Here is an 18,288-nt window from a genome sequence, read left to right as displayed (position 1 = left end):
ATTGTGCTCTGAATAAATGTCTCTTTCCTACCATGAGACGGACCATGTAGCTGTGTCTTATTTCTGCAGCATCTAAAGGGTTAAATCCTTAACCCAGCAGCTACAGGGGAGAGATAGGTCTTTGGGATTTTCACTCAACAGACTGCTTCAACAGCCACTTCCCATTTATTCCTAAAGCTATATCAGACTTTCATCCTGGCCTGTTAAGAGATTGATTAACTTTTCTTTTATTTCTCTACATCTCATTCTTTTAAGTGTGATACAGCACTTCTCACTCAAAGTAAAAAAGACAATTTAGATTTATTTCTACAGGTGCAGGCATTTTAAAATAGCTCTCTGGCCACATGTTTCCCACTAAAAGAAGAGTGGAAGCTCGGTTCTCTGCCTCCAAGACAGTACTCAGCTGTATCCACATTTATCTGTGAAACTGCAAAAGCCCCACAAAATTACAATGAAAAGTAAGGGAGCATCCTACTGGAGCTTTTGTGTTTACCATGCTCAGCATCTGGATCCTAAAAACGCTTGTGGACTGTTTGCCTGTTTTCCCACCAGCATTTCAATAGGTTCAGTTCCACTTAAAAACCATATGGCTATAATCATGGTCCATGAAAACAGGAATTCAAGATCCTCAGCTAGATCCTCTCTGGTAATGTAAGTGCAAAGAATACAGGAATTCAGAGAATAAAGAAATGCTTTCTCAAAGACATCAAATCCACACACAAATTAGACTTCCAGACCAGTCTTCCTCCTTTTCTGTTGTTCTTCACACATTTGATTTTTATTTTAGAAGGAGACAGAAATGACAGTCCATGTAAGCCATGTACACATCCACAGAGCAGTAGAATACTTGACTATTTTATCTACAGGGAAATTTTTCTTCTCTCAACCATCAAGACACAGCTAGAACTACTGTAGAAATGTGTAATCTGTCTGTAGAATCTAACGCTAGCTATTTGTAAGTAATGTTTCATTCTAGATTTATTGCATCTTGGAAATTATATTTTGCTATTAATCTCAGATTTCTCGAAGGCTGGGGCTTGCTTGCCATGCATGATTGGAATACACTCACAGGAGTCTGCTTCTCCTGAGCCTGTATAGGTACATGCCCTGCTAAGAAACATGATAAAGAAACTAAACTCGTTTTGACATCATCTGTGCTAGTGCTCCACAGGAGCTACAAAATAGAATGAAAGAAGGTACTATACCATTATATTTAAACACTAACACAACAGAGCAGCACTGGGGTGCAATGCACAAGACAGATGGATTGCTTAAAGTATTTCATAGACATCACTACTAAAATGCCGTATTTGAATTTACTCATTAAACTGTGATTGAGTAAGGTGCTTCTTAGCAGTATAACTGCACTCAAGATAAATTAATAATTCTGTCTCTAATTCTACTGAAGCATTCTGTTTCTAAGCATCTATATTGCTGCCTTGCCTAGACATAGAGCTCAAGTAATGTCATAGTTGGAAAATGAGAAGCTCAGTCCTAAGGTCATTCTCAACCAATGGTCTTTCCCCCATAAATTTCCCTTTTAATTTAAAAGTATACCAGGAAAACATATTTTCCTTTGGATTACTTTTTTTTAATGAATCTGAATTACTAGTATTAGTCTGGTAGAACTCAACAAACTATGTAGCAGTCCCATAATTACCAGCTACTCTTATATAAAGGAATTAATTTTGTCACCCCTGCAGATAATTTACTGGTGTGATATGGAAAGTCTACATGCAGTGGGTTAAGACATTAATGTTATTAGCTGGTTGACTTGGCTCTCTCTATCAGTCACCAAGGCATAACTGAGACTTGAGCCATAGCCTCTGCAGCTCCCATCCTGTTGTCTTGATGTAGCAGAACCAGTTGCACAGGTGGGATGTGGTTGCCTGGAGCTGGCACATGAGTTGCTGTCTGTTGACTGTGGAAAAATGTAATGGCCACAAGAGCAACAAAAAGAAAAATTGGTACTTGCAGTGCCTGAAATTATCTCTGCTAGTTTTGCCATTGAATATTGGATTAATCATGAATAAAATGCTAAAAAGAGGCTTCTCATTTACTGCATCGTATCAGGTGTTGAACAGAAAATACCGCCACAATGAATTAAGGCTTTGATCAGTTTTTTCTAGAAAATAAAAAATTAAAAAATCTAAACCCAAGCAACTCTATAGCAAAGTGCTTTCATAACATATTACAACAAAAAAGGAGTTAATCACAGTAATGCTGATTTCTGCCATCCCACCACCCACTGGTTTCCTTTACATGTGTTTGTACTATAAAGCTGCCATTCACTTCTCTTAAATAGAGATGTCTCAGTTTTACAGTCCGTCAGATTAAGAGTATTCCACCCCCAGGCTTCCAAGGTATGGATTCTCCCTCTCTTATGAAACTGGTGTCTTATCTGGCAAGAGAAGAGCTTGAGAGGTTTCATCTCCTATTTAGCCAACAGATGATGAGCTAAATATGCCTGTTCATGCATATCTTCTGTGTCTAAAGCATCGTGAACCCACAACTTTTCTAGCTCAAGGTAGTACAGTACTACAAATAAATTCCAAAATTTAATTATTTGTACCTTTTCTTCAAGCTTACTCATTTTCAATGTTTTAATATTAGGCTAGACATAGATAGAAAATTGATATATTTTAGGTCTTAGTCGTAAAATAGGTGATTTTTAGTTATTTAAAGATAAAAGAGATGCTGGTAGTGAGGACTTTGAAAACAGAATATGTAGTGAGGCTCTAGTGTCTTATAAACATAGTTTGAAGTACCAGACCCAAAGAACATGTAAACAAGCAAAATCTAGGATATATTTTCTGGCAATTCACTACTTCTTGTAGCTGTGAATGTGTGACATTTTCCAAGGAGTCATTATTCTTTGTATTTCTACCTTTGCTTTTCATGGGTAAGAGAGAAATGTGCATAGTTGATCTCTTCTTTCTATATATACCACACCATTTCTCTCATTTTCAATTCATGTCACTGAATTTTTCTTCTTGTTAACACCTTTTTTCATTCAAAATTTATGCACAGCTTGGTAGAACATTTCCCTGCATAAATTTACTTTTGTACTAAGATATACAGATCATTTATGATCTACATAGAACAATATTTCATATGGATTTTTTTACCATCCATTTTCTGATTTTCTACTTTTTCACAAGCCCTATGTCTTCCTTCTATTGAATACTGTGGGGCATTTAACCCCGTTGCCAATTTTTTCTGTTTCCTTGTGACATCAACCACGATCTCAGGCTTTGCTGTGTATGAACTATATCCCCCAAGCTGAGAACCATGCTGAGAATTTGATGGAGTGGAAAGAGTAGAGGACTGAGCTATAGGTCTGAAGCGTGCTTGACCCAGTGGAAACACCAGCAATAATCACTTTTAGGGGCACTGTCCTCATGCCTCTGACAGCTGGCGACGTTCTGATGTACTTGGTTCATAACCAAGTCCTTCACCTTCCATCACCTTCAACTTTATCATTTCCATTGTCCTCGGCCTCATTTCCCCATCAAAAAAAAAGAAAAAAAAAAGAAAGAAAAAGAAAAAAAAAAAAAAAAAAGAAGAAAAAAAGCTGTATCTCAAATCTAACTGAAAAAGGGGGTGCAGATGGGGGGGGGGCATTGTCTGTGATATTTTCTTTTTATTTGTTATTAGAAAGATCTTGAAACTTATTTCAGCGATATTGCATGGGCATGCTTGCTACACAAAAATAGGTTAGACAATTAAAATGTTCTGTTAGCTAGATCTGAACAGGATAAATGCTTGATTGAACTTTTATACAATGAGAGTAGTCATGCTGGCTGAGAATTTCTCCTGAGGTGATAGACATTGTTTAAGTTAGATGGAGCTTTTGCAATATCTGAAAATATCGAGTTCTTCAATTTCCATTAATATTTATGTGTCTAATAGGAAGAAAGATCAATAGCTTTTTCTCAGAAGGCATCCACTATAGAACTAAAATTAATTACTGAAAATAAAACAATTACAGACAATCTTATTTGTGTTCTGGACAGCTAATTAGAAAGATCAAGATATGGGTCAACAATGTTTTCTTGTTTCTACATTGACTTTAAAGGCTCTGACTGCAGCTTGCAGATACATGGGATATATTTTAACTACTAGTATCTATATCTTATTCTGCATTGTATCATTACTTTTTATAACTTTTGACATTTCCCCTCCCTCCCTCTTTCTCTCTCTCCTTTCTCCTCTCCTTTCTTCTTTAGTTCCTCCCTTTCCTCCACTCTTGTTCCCTCGTCCGCTTCCCTCATTCATTCCTTCCCTTCTCTTAATTTTTAATATATTTTCCCATAAATATTTAATTTATATCCATTTTATGTACTGTATTTGCTTGGCCAAGAAATGGTCTTTCTTTTCTTCTGTTTGTGAGAATGGGGGGAAAGAAGAAATGAGTGCTTTTCCCTGCACTTCTCAGTTGGTGAATATTAAACTTGAAAGGACTTTCAACCTCTTTTGCCATTGGCAGTAATCATATTTTCAAATAAAAGGTCCCCGAAAAACAACTTACCATTGTTATGTAGGCTGTATATTGACCTCTTCTCTCTTTAGATCCACATGTATCAATAATGAATCACAAAAAACCCCAGATGGAAGCATTTTCCCTTCAGGAAAGAGAGGAGATAATGATTTGCCTGTAAAATTTATTTATCAGACCTAACCATCTCAGTAAATTTCCTTCAGAGGAATTGTCAATTTTAGTCAAATAATTTGAGACATCTATGATAGATATTCTACCTCTTCTTTTAGCTACAATGCAAATTGAGTGCTTCTCATAACACAGTTAAGGAAAGATAAAGGTGAAATGGAAAGAGACTTCTGGCATGATAGTTAAATCTCAAAATCATCACTGCTTGGGTGTTTCTTTTTAACGTAAATCAGGAGTTCTTTTGGAATTCTTTGCAGAAAAAGCCTTCATGTAGTAATAGGAGGAAAATTAAAATCTAGTTTATAGTAGGAGGCACTTTTTTCAGCTGGTCCTGATAGCCTCGAAAACTTTGACCTGATACCTGATGTAGATTGAAACTTGCATAATATTGTAAACCATACATGAACAATCATCATGACAAGGAGCAGGAAATTAAACTGGTATGTTTAGGATTTATATCGATTTTTACACCTTAGCCTCGATTGATTTGATGGACACTGAAAGGAGCAGCGTCCTCTTTAGCTCTGTTCTGAAAGAGAAATACCAACATGTCCAGTGTACTAATCGTGTGATTCCTGCTGTTTCTGACCCTTTGCCAGCGTACTCCTAAATACATAAGGTAAAAAGACATGGATTACTGAAGAGCAGGAATGGATGGAACAATGATGGCAGAATTGCTGGGTTATAGACATAGCTTTGCCACTTATTTTTTATTGACTTTTTGGAAGCCACTTTAAAACTACTGCTCCAAGTTTATTTGTCTACAAACTAAGACTAATGATTCTTTAAATCATTCCCATAACCCTCCATGTTACGTTCAAATTGTTTTCCTTATTGATTATCTTACATAAATGACAGCACTGACAATTTGTTTTTAACAACCTGTTTTATATGTAGTCGGTTTTGTGTGTGTATTTTTAGTTGAACTTTAATTTCTTTGTGAGACATGATATTAAAATAATAACTGTTGAAGTTATAGGACAAAACAGTAGGATTTTACAAGCTGGTAAATGATTTGAGAAATTTGAGCATTTGTTCTTATTGACTACTAAATGTTCTTGTGGTTGCTTAATATATTTTTTCTAGTTAAAAATTTGCATCATAGTATTCTGTGATTTATTGCAACATAAAATTATTTAATACAAACTTTTTTCTGCTAAGGAGACAGACAACATTTCATACACTAGCAAATAAAATGTTGCCTTAAAAAGTAAATAATGACAATCAAAGAAGCTAAGGTCAAAAAATAAAATCAGTATTTCATAAAGTTGTGATAGCAGACTTCAGTATTTTTTAAGCTACCATTCCAAATATAAAAGATGGTTCACCAAGAGCATGTACAGTGGCAATTTTAAGTTTGGCATTTTGGAAAGACTGGTTTTAAAAGGTCTTAACTCAAACTCAAATATCAGCTTCTTCTAGATTACTGTAGCTCAAACACTGTTTCTAAAATCTGAAAGGTTTGAAGGAATTTTAAAGTCAAAATATCTCATTAATCTTTGCAGTTTGTATCCATTTTTCACAAGTATTTTTGCTAGGGTCAAGTGAATTTCAGTGTTATCATAATGATAATATTATTATACAGATAAAAGCTTTATGTAAGAGAATACATTAATACTAATGCACAGGAAAAACTCCCAACACCCTGTTTGTCCACCCTGGTCATGCCACTTCTGAGAGTGGTGGAGCCATGGTCACTGGGGGTGTTTAAGAAAAGAGTGGATGTGGCACCCAGTGCTGTGGTCTAATGGACAAAATGTGTTCAGCCATAGGCTGGACTCAACCACATTAAAGGCTTGTTCCAGTCCAGCTGATTCTGTGATTCTGTGATTCTTTACATTCCCTGTGATGGTTGTCCTGTTTTAGTTGTGCTGTTATGAATCATAAATAATGCCTGTTAGCTTCATACTTGTGCTTGCAGGCTGTATTTAATAAAGATAAAGCCTTTTCAAACAGTTAGACATCTGATACTAGGTTTTGTGCAGCACATCACCTGAATTAAACTGCAAGTAAAAAAATGCCTATTGTATAACTGTTGAAGCGAATGACTTCTAAATTTACATGATAAAAATTTTTGAAGTTAAGATGATTTTTGTGCTCACTGATTCGTTCCTAATCAATTGTTTTTAAAGAAAAAGAGGAATATTTCTTGAATCATGAATAAAATTCAATAAGTATCCCAGGCTGTGCACAAAAAATACATTTAAAAGGCAGAGAATTACTTTGTCTTCTCAAAACAGGAGAAACTGTTTAAATGTCCCAAAGACAAATGAAAAATCACTTGTATTTTAAATTTCCTCCAAGAAAATTCTTATGAGAAAACCCTGACATTATAAAAGCATTTATTTTTGTTTGAGGAACTCTGGTTTTGATTCTACTTTTCTGAGAGACAGGGAAGAAAATAAATATTCATTTGTATTCATCAGGACACATTATAATATAAATTTTACTCTCACTGTTGTTTCAAATGACAGTGGAGCTGCACTTAAAGCAAATTCAGATTTACGCCCTAAGAATTCTGTATCAACAAATCCTTTTTAAGGTCCAGTACTGCAAAATTGCTACTTTGGTAGTTTTTTTATAGATGTAGTTATGTGTAGCATTATCACTGGAACTATGGCAAAGGTTTATGTCAGAAACAATTAGTTTTATTAAGTCTTGACATATAGCATAGAAAACAGCTTGCTAGAATAACTTTGGCTTTAAAAGATTAAATACTCTTTTTAAAAGAAAAGGACTAAAATCAATGTTTTCCTGCATGTACACTAAGTTTGCAACCAAGTCTCCAATGGGATTTGAAGCATGTAACTTACTTTCCTTGACATATTTATACTCAAAGACTAACAATCATTTTTACATTATTTTTTTAATCCCAGGAGCAACTTAGAGACAGTTTAGATCTATTATAGTGCTTATAATGAAGAGATTTGTTTCTAAGCATACATCAGAGGGCATCCCACGTCTACAGGCTGCTGGCAGTGTTTCTGCTTCCTTGGCACTCTTTTTCAGTCCCAAAACATCACGATCAAATTAACTACCACTGACAAGATGCTTTCGTATATTTTCATAGCACTAAACTGACTCTGGGGTGATCTATTTGCAATAGAACCAGTGGGCCTAAGATTGCAAAAAGTATATTTTTAAGTTCTGGGCATGAAAAGATCTCTCATAGTATTCTAAAGGCAGATAAACATCTCCCTATAATGTCTATGAAAGTTGGGAATGCACTTTTATATCCAGAACATATATATTTTAAATATCAAAAACAGAGTAAAAATGATTTTTTTTTAAATCTTCTTAAAGTTATTAATGAACTTTATGGTTTTTTTCTCTTGGTAAAATAGAGTGTAGCTTGATTATCTGAGAATATTTATAGATATATCCATATCATTGTTACTGATATTTTAAAGCCTCTTCTACAAAAGGTTAATTATATTCTGAGGGCTTTATAATTTGTCTGCCACTTTTGCTGGTTTTGAACAGAATGCTGCTTGAAATAGTCTCCCTAAAACTGTGAAATTGTTGCATTAAAAAGGAACTTCATTATTTTTAATGAAATTTAAGTTATGATGCAACCTGTTGTGTAGATACTATTCACAGACTTCCAAATTTGGAAAAGAAATTAATAACTCTTCTTGATGGAACACAAATCCATTTTTATTTACATTTGTTAAGCACAGCTTTTTCTGAAGAAATATACATGTAAAGTATGTCTTCAACTTGATAATTGCAAACCTTAACTATTTTTCTGTCAGTACAAAGTGTGTTTTCTCCACTATCAGGATATGGATTTGAAACATACTCAGATAAAAGAAAATCATCCCAGAAATATTTTCTTTCCTGCAGAAGAGGAAGCAAAACCACCAAGTTTAAGTGACAAGGATAAGAGTAGGAAGAAGAGCAGGAGAAACCTATGTGCTGTAAGGGAGAAAGAGAAAGTACAGGTTCAAAACAATTTTTTCTTTTCTGATTTAGTCCCTGATGTGAATCAGAAGAAACCATTTAGAGTTAAACTTTTAGAATTCTTCTTTAAATTTTGGGGCCCATATTGAGACAGTAAGGTTACTCATAGTTTTTGAAAATAAGGCGTTATGTGTCCCCAAAGCAATGCTGACCTGAAGTGTGAATTTGTTTGAAAATATTCTGGTAATTTTGATGCATTATGCTTAGTGCAATTTGCTTTACTGGAAAATAACTGGAATTTATGCTTCACTTTATTGATAAATAATTTCAAACAAAAATTTGTGGTAATTCTTCAAAAAAAGTCAAGAAAAAGACAAGGAAGACATCATATGATGAGAAATATATATCAGATCAGAAGTCAAGAATGTGAGCGTAAATTTTGCATGCCTGTTTGTATGTATCAGAGCACAAGACTGCCTGGAGAGCATTTGCCCCAAATAGGTCACATTAATGTCAATGAAATCATCATTCAACAGTAACTTGGAATTTACAAAGAAACTTTTTAATTAAAAGAAAAAATACTCAGATAGAAAAGTATAAAATTAGTATCAGAGAATAGCCTTCAGAGTGGGAACAGCACTGATCAATACTTGGTATGACATTGCCAGAAGACCCCACATTACTCTGCCTTATCCAGAGAGAGGCAACTTCCCATTGGATGCCACAAGCTCCCACAAAGACTCTCCCACTCTGCTACTTACTTTTCTCACTCCCTTCTTCATGTCTGCTGCTTCAGGGCCACTGCCACCAAGGGTGTCATCAACTATCACATCCCCAACAAGTTCTTCCTGTCTAGGTATTATGGAGTTATCCCATCACTGTCAGTTTTCTTGATTGCTGGCATTCCACCATATATTCCCTTTAGAAGATATTGGGAAGGATTAAAACACCCCATAACAATCAGAGTTATAAGCGTTCCTTGACATACCACTGAAGAGAAGGGAAAAAAAGCTTAAAGAAATCATTGGCTTCTCTTAAAGATGTAATCACTAAAATTCCTTTGGATCCAACTCTGATCTGAACAGTTACCTATTTTCTGCTCCATCAAATCTCCAGTATTTGGAGCAGAGATTTGGGCATTGGCTTCTAAGAGTATTGTGGAAAAATGTCTTAATCTTCTTTTTTTTTTTTTTTCTGAGATCCTGTAGCAAAAGTCAAGGCACTCTCATAGACACCTAAACTAAGACATCTTACACTTTCATCCTTTAATCCTTTAGGGGCAAAGGCTATGACAGCTCCCAAAAGGTTGTAGAAGCAGAGTGTGCTAGCAAGGATGGATATTAACACTGTCAACAGGTTATGTGGGCATTTCCAGGCAAAGCAAACTGCCCAGTTCAGTGACTGTGAGCATAATATGGGAAAAGAATAAACTGAAGCTTAGCAGAAAAGCTTTAGTACAGTGCAGGAGACTGCTCTTAAGACAGAATACGAACAGAAGGGACAAGAAGAAATAAGTCTGAGGAGAAGTATAGAAGTTTTTTTGCTATTGTAGTTTACTTGTATCATATATCTTGTGTCATGCCCTTTTGTTACCATTCTGTTTCCCGTATCCAGTGCTTGGAAACCATTTTCAACCATCACCACTGAGTGACTGACCTTTATGGAAGTTTTGTTGGCCGACTTTTCACTTGGAGTGACTCCTTGCTGTGCTGTATAGTGAAGGGTGATGGTTCTTGAGAAATGAGAAAAATCTAATGATTCTACTTGGGAAATAGTAAAAAGCTTAGTTCCTAGAGAAAATGAGACTATGTCAGGTAGGGACTGATTAAAAATAAAGAAACAAGACTGTGAGAGGACTTGAGCTGTTGTGGGTCCAGAATGTGAGCATTTGTGGACAAAAGAATTACCAAACTTTTCCAAATGTTCTCCTAATATTCTCACAGCCCACTCTTGCCAACTATCTTCTTTCTCAGCACCACAGCAATAAGACAGCTGAAAGTGTAGAAGTTAAATTCGGATGCTCTTACCTTTAGTGGAAGCCCCTTTATATTTTCTTCTTTTCTTGACAGAAAGGGAGTCTCCTGCTACTGCTAGCTCAGATTCTGTGGCGTGACAGTTGCCTTTTAATATTAAATACTATACCTGAAAAAACAGGAGTCTCCAAGCACTGTAGTATGCATTCACTTCAATAAAAAGAAGTTTCCAGCTTGTATCATGCCTTTTCTGTCTTCCAAACTACATTAATTTCTCACTTCCTAGAAACTGCATTGCTTTGACCTGCCACAGTTGCAGAAGACAGCTCGGTTGATGTCCCCTGAAGGATAAAGATCTCACTCGAGGGATTTCTGCCTTTTCTAACTATACATTTAAGATGGACTGTACCTGCCATACTCATTGTTAATATTTTGGAGTAGAAATTGAGACATTCTGAGAAGGAAGCATATATTATTTAAGCAGTTAGATGGATTTTTGCAAAGCTGGCTTGCATTGGCAACTGCTTTGAATACACAAACTCTTCTTGTGATTCTACCTAGTGGGAGAAAAAATAAAGCTTTGAGGGTGTAAAATGCAGAAAAGCAGATTGTCAAATAATTGAGAAATAAATGAGAAAAGAGAGACAATGGATGTCCTTTCAAGAAATGTCTGTGACCAAAGGAAGCAGTCACCACAATTTGTGTTTAGACTGATTTTTGCCCTGTGAGGAAAGTGATCCTTTAGTTTGTTGTAGGACTGAACCCCTGAGGCACTTCTGCAGTCAGTCTTCAGCATGGCTTAGCTGATATCCACATGTAAGGGAAGGGGGAAAGGCACCGTTCAGGTACTCAGCCCTGTCACTTCTGACTATGTCTACAAAGGCAGTACCTCTGAAGTATTTCTGAATTATTTTTGTTGTCTGCAGTACACCACCTTTGAGCACAGCCTTGAGGCATCTGTGAAGATGCTGCTCTGGTTTATCAGCAGAGGAGGAAGCCAGGACCAGAAAATAAATGCCTTGCCACATCTATTTATGTGTATACAGTTAGAAAAAAAGAGAGATGCTTAACCAGTGTTTCACTAAGAGCTTGTAATAGATCAACTTATACTGGCTGGAAATATTTCTTAGTAACAACAAATTATTTTTATTATCTAGAGGAAGATTAGGAGAAAGGACATTGAGTAATATTCCTCAAACACATCTTTGTTAGTGACTCCTTGACTCAGTCTAACCAACTGAGAGCTGGGATAACTGCTAGCACAGTTATTATTCAAGACTTTAGGTATTGTTATGATATTATGAAATGTTTAATTTTTTTAATTGCAAGATTTAAAATTTATATGTTTTAAAGTGCTTTTTAAGTAGGAAAATATAAATCTAGAGAACTAATGGAACACTTTATATAGATATTTCTGTTTTAATACCATATCCCACAAAAAGCATTATTTTTCATCTTCATCTCAAAAATGCTATGAAAGACCTGTTGCTTAAGCCAACATGAAAAGTCTTTGACCTTGGAGATGCATATTGATGAATATAACAGCTCTATTTCTTCAATAGATAAGAAACATGGTATCGTGCTGCATTTTAATAGTCTGAAATATGAGATGTTCACCCTGAAATTGATTATTGTGGATTGGATTTAGATATCCTGGAGAGAAGGTGATTTGAAAGTTTGATTAATTAAATGAACCCGCAGTTTGTCACCAAAGTGTGATTTTTTTAATTATTAAATTGGTTTTCTCCTGCCTTCTTTACAATTTTATTTCCACACTGTTCCTACTCATTTAAAAAAACGATGATACAAAAAAGTGTGCTGCTTATTTTTCCTTTGTCCCACCTGTATTCTTTAGTTGAAAATGGTTTTAGTGAATGAAAAGGTTTCTAAAAATTGTAAAACTTAGAAAATTTACAGTATTTACTAATCAGAAGAGCCCTGGTTGTGGACTTCATAATTTTGTTTCTAGTTTTACAACTTGCCTGACACAATCTTAGCCGTGGTCTTTATATTTCTCTCTTCCCACTTGTCCTTCTGCCTTTGAAGTGGAAATAATGACACTGAGAATCTTTAGAAAATGTTGTGGCATATACAGATAAGAAGGAATGTGGTAGAGTTAGGCAGTATTTTTAAACATAATGCCACCAGATCCCAGCTTGCACAACTAAACCTCTGTTCTTCATCTTTGATGCAAGACTAAAAAGTTATCAGCACCACAGGAGCCTACCTCTTTTTTGTGCTGTTCTCATCCAGAGAGTTTTTAACAGTAAAAGACCAAGAAAATATGTGCTCAAATTTTCTTCTTATTTTTGCCCTTTATTTTATAGTTTTTAGCTGGGATACTAAGAAAGCACTGTACACTAGACTTGCATTAGCCAAAGTCTTGAACTAATTACAAGAGCAAAAAAAAAATTAAGTTTGGCAACTTAGGCTGCTGCTTTGAATCCTAAATATAAGAATATGCTTAATATGCATAATATTAATTTGTATTAATAGCAATATACAAGTATGTATTAAAATATGAGTGAAACATTTTCTTTAATGCCTCTAAGCAGCTTTTATGGACTAAAAACAAGTAAGAACAGATGCTTGCTAGCAGTTATTACACCAGTTGCTATGATGTAATCATAAATCACCCAAGTTGGAAGGTTTCCAGGAGACTGCAGGCATTAAAAAGGGAAGGGAAGGGAAGGGAAGGGAAGGGAAGGGAAGGGAAGGGAAGGGAAGGGAAGGGAAGGGAAGGGAAGGGAAGGGAAGGGAAGGGAAGGGAAGGGAAGGGAAGGGAAGGGAAGGGAAGGGAAGGGAAGGGAAGGGAAGGGAAGGGAAGGGAAGGGAAGGGAAGGGAAGGGAAGGGAAGGGAAGGGATGCAAACTAACCCCTCAAACTCTTACTTGCCATCGTCTAACTGATATTTACAACCAGCTGTCTGAGATCCAACCAGCTCCAAAGCAAGGGCAGCCACAGCGAAATTCCCCTCCCTTGTTTTCTTGCCGGGCATGATATGATGATATGATATTATGATATGATATGATATGATATGATATGATATGCTGATATGATATGGTGTGGAATATGTTCAGTTGGTGCCAGCTGTCCCAGCTGTGTCCCCTCCCAGCTCCTTGTGCAGTTCCAGATGCCTTGTTGGTGGAGTGGGGTGAGGAGCAGAAAAGGCCTTTTCTCTGCATATGTGCTTCTCAGCAGTGACTAAAACATCCCTGTGATTTTGATGCTGTTTTCAACACAAATCCAAAATATTTCCCCATACAAGCTACTATGAAAAAAACCTACCTCTAGCACAGCAAAACCAGTGCAAAAAGACTTATTTCCTAGGTCTTATCTTAAAGGAAAGAAACAAATATTTGCCTCCAAAAGACAGAAAAGAAGTGTACAGGAAAGAAATAACTGGATACAAAATATAAATGCACGGAATTTATACCCTATCTTCCCCTTTAATTATTGCTATCATACACATTAGCACAAGAACACAAGCTCCCTCCCTCTCTTTGCTGATAGTACAGCCCATGAAAAGACTATCTTCATGTCTCCAACTAAATTTCCAGCACAAGAATGTAAGGACATAGCAGTAACTAAGAGCAAAGTAGTTGACATGGCAACAGCAAATAGCCAGAAAATCTTGTGCAGTCTCTCAAGACGGAAAAGTTTGATTTTCCTCACTAGGGGAAGAAGGAAAAAAATATCTCTAACTTTAGATATATTGTTACCTTCTAATGCAAAAAAAATGAATTGCCTCATGGCCTGTTTTAGAATTAGCAGGAAATTATAATGAAGAGAAGTGTTAGCATTGTAAATGAGAAATTATTTACTTAATGGGCTATGTTCATTACCATGGTTTGCTGTTGACTTTGGTACTTGAGATATTAGATTTGCCTTAATATCTAATGATGTATGGAAAGGCTATGACAGCTGAAGGCATTAGTCTTCTGTACAGCCTCAAAACAACACTTCCTGGACCATTCAGTATTGTGCACATTTCTTTCAGTAATGCATTAAGAACGAAAAAATTCCGTGCAAATATGAAAAACTGCTATTTGATTCCTTTCCTACCTGTATGTAAAATTTGAAAGTCTACGCCTGAATAATGTGTATCAATTTTACTGTATTAAAAGAAACTTCCTTTGACATAAATGAAAGAGGAATCTTAGAATGCAATTAGAATGATCCCAATTGTCATCTTTTATCATGATTGAAATGTTTTAACTCATACGGTGAGTTAAAAAAATTTAAATCATGATGAAAAAAAGATTTTTATTTAATTCACATACAAATTAAAATGCAAAAACCCCAATATTTTAATATCCCAAGGAAAATCATTACCTACTCCAGGTTTTGATGCTCACATTGTGTAGTACTTTGCTTTCAGCTTGATCCCAGTCCCACTGAAAGTAATGAGATACAGTGGATTAAGTGTTTGCTAAATAGTTATATTGATTCTTGAAAGGTTGAAGTTCATCATTAATGAAAATAGTATCTTATACAGACTTCTGAATTTAAATAACATTGTGATGGGTAAAAAACCTGCAAGTGACATACAAATATATTTATCTTCATGCTTTTGCAGAACCATTGTATTTTAGTTATATTTTGCAATTGTTGAATGAAACTATGTCCTTACTTGTTGTTTTTCTCCCTTTTTCTACTCAGGGAAATAATTGTTAGTTGTTCTATTCCAGCTTCCTCTTTCTTTTAACCAGGTGCTGTTGGGGTTTGCTCCCCCCATTTTTTATGAAAAAAGTTTGCCGTTATTGCTAATTGAATTATAAATCTGGCTTTGAGAAAACTAATACACACTCTAGAAAAGACTAGAATATCAGAAGAAGTGTGTTATGCAAAAATATGGCAGAAAACAGTTTTGCATTTTTGCAATATAGTGAATAAATACTAAAAATTTTAAGCCATTTGGGTGAAACATAATTTCAGGAAAACTAGCATCTCATGAATTTTCTGCTGCTGTCATTACTATATGCTTTGTTCATTTCTGTTGCTTCTGACAAGACTGATTTCTGGACGGGTACTGGGAGACACAATATGTCCTGAATAGAATATCTGCTCCTGACTATGTAATGTAAATTCATTTAGAGTGAGAAATATCACAAGTGAGAAGAGATTGTCCTCACTGAGCAACATTCCGCAACTTTTCAGCAGAGATTTGTCCGTTTCCAAGTATGGATGAACTCTGTTTTGCCATATTTGAATGTTTAAAGTAGTGGGAGCTGAATGTGTAAGACCAGTACATTCACAAAAATTACGGTTTTTTGCATAGATAGCAATGGACCTTCTGAAAATCAAACTCAAGTTGTCCATGTAGTTGCATTTTTAACCTTACTGGACAAATTTTTACCTGAAATTTGATAGTGATTTAGTATTTCTTACACTACCGTGTCTATATAAATAATTCTAGTTATGCATGTGTATATTATTATGTAGATATATGACTTACATATAACATTTGGCATTTGTATTCACTGTTCTACTATTTGGTTGACTTTGGAAAAGGAACAGCTACTGACTGGCAATTCTTCTTCCAAATCAGTATAAACTATGCTTGGCTAGAACCAAAAATTCTCATCTATACCTTCTCTCCTATCTTCTCCACTACTTTCCTCTCCTCTCTTCCCTTCCTATCTCCTCCTCTTCTCTTCTTGTTAATAAATTAATACTTCATTATTCCCTGAGAAGCTGATTTTATTAAAACAAATATTTTGAAATTCAAGATAAAATAAATCTGTACAGTTCGTTTAGATCTTATATCTAAATAGAAAAATTATTTTTAAATGCTTTTAGAAATGGCCTAAATAATTCTCAGTAATATCTAATGCTAGTATTGAAATTGATACAAAATAAGGAAAAAATTACTAAAACTAATACTTAAAAAGGAAGACCTGTCCGTGGTGATCCTTTTTGGTCCTTCAATAACATGATGTGATGTAAAAAATTTTTAGTTCATCACGAAGACATCAGTGATTCATCTCTTCTTCAAAAACTTCTTGAAAGAAATAACTGTCTTATGAATTTGGCACTCTCCAACGCTTATCTGAAAGAGGATATCTAACATCAGAGCTTGATGCTGCTACTTTTTACTTCTTACTAAAGGATTAAAGGGTCAGCTTCACTCAGCTTCAGTTAAAGCACTCACTGGCACCTGAAGTCTAGGAGCTACTACTGGCATTAAAAAGACATCATAGTAGGTTGCTATTTTTAAAATTAAACAGATGAGATAATAATTTTTTATTTTCATAACTGTTCATTATCTAGGATTTGTAGAAAGTTTGTACAAAAATTAAGATCTTAATGTATATTACATGGTCTTTGCAGGACAAGTTAATTCTTTCCTGGGTTTTAATTGCACATCCAGGGGCAATTGCACTTTTGTGCAACATCTTCATTCCTATCCAGCATTCTTCAATTTAAAGTCTTCTCTGTCAGAAGATAGACATGGATCCATCATAACTCTGCAAGTGCATAACATCTATAAAGGCCATCCTGAGCATTGTGAAATTCTGTGTGATTCTATGGCAACAGGAAACAAATTGTAGCAGCCTTTATATAGTCCCAATTGCAACTGCATGAAAATGGTAGTGCAAAGTAATTCTATGGAAGAAGAAAATCTTACAAGCTCGTAATGGGCCACCACCATGATAAAATTTATCAATTTGACAAAATTATTTTCAGCCGTATTTTCTGGATAGTCCCTTAGAAACCATGACTCTGACATCACCTGTGAGATCTTTTTCTTTCTTGTCTCTTCAAGACAGCTTCACTCCTTTCACCTCAGAAGATTCAGAGTGAAGCTGTTTATGACTTTAATGAATAGCTTCCACAGACCATCATTAATAAAGTTAAAAAAGGGTCATATGACAGCTGCAGACAAGTCTGTATTTTTCAGTGAGCCTGGCTAGTAAGTGGTGTAGAGATTGAGCAATTCAAAAATTGTCTTTCTGTAGGCTGTTCTTTTTACTTCTTTCTATTTTATTCAGAACATTTTATATGTCAGGAATAGTGTACTTGCAAAAGTATTCTTAGGACTCAAGCTCTACTCAATTAAATCACTCCCTAACACACAGACATACCCCACCACCTCTCCATCCTTGCCATGATCCATGCAAGAATAAAACAGGTTGTATATAAACTTCTTCTCTGTACTCCCCTTGTTTAATAATACAAACAAGCAATTGACTTTCACCTCTGACGTGTGCTTCACATCTGATGGAAGTGAGTTCCTCTGAACACCATAACTGAATCCCTCTGGTGTGTTTGTGTCCGTTTGTCTATGCAACAGCCTTTGGCAGACTAAAAAGTTTTAGTTCAGTGGTTTTCCTGCTGGGTGGCATGACATATTTCCAGATGATTTACCACACAGCTTCCTGTACTGTGATGAGGCATCATCTGTTACTCTTCAAGAAATTGTACTTCATGCTGGTTGCAACTTCCTGCTGGGTTTTTTGACCAACCAAATTGTGAAGATTTTGAAAAAAACCACCCGTATGTGTTGTCTGACTGTTACTGCTTTATATCAGATTAAGTTAACTATGATTTGTGAGTTGTCTAGGTAGACTCATAATGGTAGAGGAGCTGCAAGAGGAAAAAACAGCAACAACATACAAATTATTCTAATATTAGAACAGAGAGAAGTAGACCAAGAAGAGATTTTTTAAAATCATAATGAATGCAGCGTTGTTCACAGTGACTGAATAAACAAAAAACCAAGATTTGAAATCTACAATT

Source organism: Sturnus vulgaris, chromosome 1 (genome assembly GCF_052056855.1).
Source record: "Sturnus vulgaris isolate bStuVul1 chromosome 1, bStuVul1.hap1, whole genome shotgun sequence".
Classification (NCBI taxonomy): domain Eukaryota; kingdom Metazoa; phylum Chordata; class Aves; order Passeriformes; family Sturnidae; genus Sturnus; species Sturnus vulgaris.
The sequence above is the reverse complement of the archived record's forward strand: the minus strand, read 5'-3'. Positions refer to the sequence as shown.